Here is a 3,219-nt window from a genome sequence, read left to right on the forward strand (position 1 = left end):
AATTCTTCTACAACATAAAGCACTTCTCTCTGAACACACAGAGAAGCCATGCTGCCCACATAGACATGAGCCAAATGTGAAGAGTGATATAATATTTCTCAGATGACGCTGACAGGAAAACCACTAGTACTATTTAATGTCACACATATTATGATTAACTGGAAATACTGAATTAATATTATATAATTTATGTTTTACTACTTAACACAGTTACAATTTTAACTGGAAAAGAACAATTTTTAATATTTGTTTAAAAACTGGTGCCTGGTGGGAGTACATATTATTTGAGTGTAATCTTTGCTTTCCATAATAAGAAAAAAGAAATATGAACATTGTACAAGAAGAACATACAGTTTCAATTAAGAGACAAGCACTAGTTATCGTGAAATATGACTAGAGTAACAATTAAATAATATCATTTTATGTATACCAAGTATTACTTCAAACTGAAAATACTCACCAGGTTGCCTAAAGCTGCTTTCCCATCCCTATTCCTCAGGTTGTAGATGAAGGGGTTGAGTGTAGGAATCACCACTCCATAGAAGAGAGCCATGAACTTGGGCTGGTCCCTTGTGATGGAGAAGGGGGGCTGAAGGTACATGCTGATGCCTGGGCCATAAAATAGGAAAACTACCATAAGATGAGAGGAACATGTCCCAAAGTCCTTTTTCCTCCCTGCCAAAGATTTAGTTTTATATATAGCATGTCCAATACTAGCACAGGAGGCAAGAATTAAGCATAGAAGAACAGCTAATATAAAAATGCATACCACAGAAAGCGTGAGCTCATTAGCCTTCTTTTCACCACAGGCCGTCTTTATCAGAACTGGCATCTCACACAAGTGATCCAGTTTGTTGATGCCACACATTGGCAGCTGCAGTGTAAGAGTGGCTTCTGACACAGCATAGATTGTGCCACTCAGCCACACAATGGATACTAATAGGATGCAGATGTGCTGATTCATGATGAGGGTGTAGTGCAGAGGTCTGCAGATGGCCACATAGCGGTCAATGGACATAATGGCCAAAAGCAGACTTTCTGTGCCCCCCATTAGATGAAAGACGTAAAGCTGAACTGCACACCCCATATAGCTGATGGTCTTTGTAGAGCTTCCCAGGTTAAACAGCATCTGAGGGACGATGCCTGTGGTGTAACACATGTCCAAAAAGGAGAGGTTAGAGAGGAAGAAATACATGGGGCTGTACAGACGGAATCTAATTTGGACACCAGGATGATGGCGTTGTTTCCCATCATGGCCATGGCGTATGTGATCAGAAGAATAATGAACAGACGAAGCTCCAGCCAGGGTCGGTCATCAAAGCCCAGTAGGATGAACTCTTCAGGGTGGCTCTCATTAATTGCTGCCATTCTCTTCAATTTGTTCCACCTATAGTGAAGCAGTGGGTGAAAGGGTAGAGTTATGAGGAATGATAAAACATTTATACAATGGTCATCCATAGAGGCTGGAAGGCAGTAACTCCCACAGAGAATAAGATAAATGGATTTGTACTAGATAATCAAATTTCTCTTCCTAACATTGCAAGTTAAAGTCAGATACCTTTCGTGAGTTAGGTAATCATTCTGAAATTCAATTTCATCTTACATGTAATAAGCATAACAATAGATATTTCCTTAAGTTCTGATAAGTATTAAATGAAAAGTAGAAGTGACTGCTTTAGAAACTCCACTTGTTTTTAAACTTCTGCTGTCACAAAAATCAAGTGGATCTATTAAAATGAAATTTATGGATTTCTAAACTTAAGTGTCTAAAAAAGCAAATGAGACACAGCACACTGGAATCAGTTGGTTTGTTTTTAGAAGCATTTCTGAGAGGTATTTCAGAAATGTTAATAAGAATACATGTAGTGAGGGAGCAACAGAAATAAAAACTTGGCATGATGAGAGTCATCTAGATTATCTTGTAGAACAACTAATTATTTGAATCTTCGTAGCATCCCCATGAAAAGTTAGCTCTGAAACTGAGCAAGAAATTCACTTTTGACATGTTTCCTTAAGTATTAATGAAGGTGTTTACACTATAATGTAGGTTTTCCATTGTTCAAGAATTTGTTCTTTCATGGACTTCTTTTATTCCATCACTATTAAGTTCAAACTTTGGTCAATTCAGTTTTATGTTAAATTTTTGTTTATTCAGTCCTCTTATAGGAATTTCCATTACCAGTTGAGCTTACAGTCCCTTTTTAGTATGAGTTTGAACAACTACTTTTTAAGTCTAGGTCACTGCTGTCAGGAACAAAGTCAATATCTCAATTTAGGCTCAGAGTCATATTCAGATCCACAAGCTATTTCACATTTCCAGGATATAGTCCCTGTTTTTCAGCTAAAAGGGTCACAGAAAACTAGCTGAGTAAAGCAGTATTTTGAAAAGATACTTTAGCTAATGAAGGTTTTAACTTATGTTGTTCTTTTCCTCTAGTGGTGAAGTGCATTCCATGAAATCCACAATCTTTAGTCAGATGGTCAATGTTCAGATGGGAAGACAGAACAGAGTTAACCAGTTAGTAGTTAAGAGTGTCAGGTTACATTCCTATGGTTATAAAGCACAATTTCGATATGCTGTGTTTTATTAAATCCTCAAAGCCATTGCGTGAGGTTTCTCTTAGAGGTACTTGCAGCTAAGATGTGAATGCTGCCCTTTGATTATATGGTATCTGATTCCAAGAGGGCACAATAACAATAAGAAAATAATAATAATTCCAACCAATCCTTAATGAGCCCTTTGTAAAAAAACAACCCAATATGCATTTTATACCCATTAAATCATTTAGTACCCACCCATATACTATGACAAAGGAAATTTTAGTACCCATACTTCAGGATATTGCTATCTATTCTTATTTATAGTCTACTAATAATTAGGAAGGTCTAGCTATTAAAAAGCAACCAATGCCTTAAATGAGGTAATGAGATATTGAGACTATAATTTCAGAGTCTGAAGATTCCACAGAAAGTACTTATGCTCTGGTAATATTTCCTGAAGCAGTATGGCTGCAACACCTTATTTAGCAGATAGTATTCAAGACATTATTATAGCACAACACCAAGTCTAGGATCCTATCTTAGCCTAGGCTCTTTTTAAAATGAACATTCTAAGTTATAGATAGTTAAGAAATGTTTGGTAATAATTAATTTGATTGCTAAAAGTAATATCCTAAGGTATTAGGGCCATGGCTTAAGTGGTAGAGCACCTGCTTAGCA

The 3,219-nt window shown here is 36.6% G+C and overlaps 1 pseudogene; it reads right to left on the minus strand.

Annotated features, from left to right (window-relative positions):
* Positions 1-436: 436 nt before the first annotated feature.
* LOC141425462 (olfactory receptor 2B11-like) lies at positions 437-1,368 on the minus strand (annotated as a pseudogene).
* Positions 1,369-3,219: the final 1,851 nt, after the last annotated feature.

This window comes from Castor canadensis, chromosome 8 (assembly GCF_047511655.1).
Source record: "Castor canadensis chromosome 8, mCasCan1.hap1v2, whole genome shotgun sequence".
Taxonomy (NCBI): domain Eukaryota; kingdom Metazoa; phylum Chordata; class Mammalia; order Rodentia; family Castoridae; genus Castor; species Castor canadensis.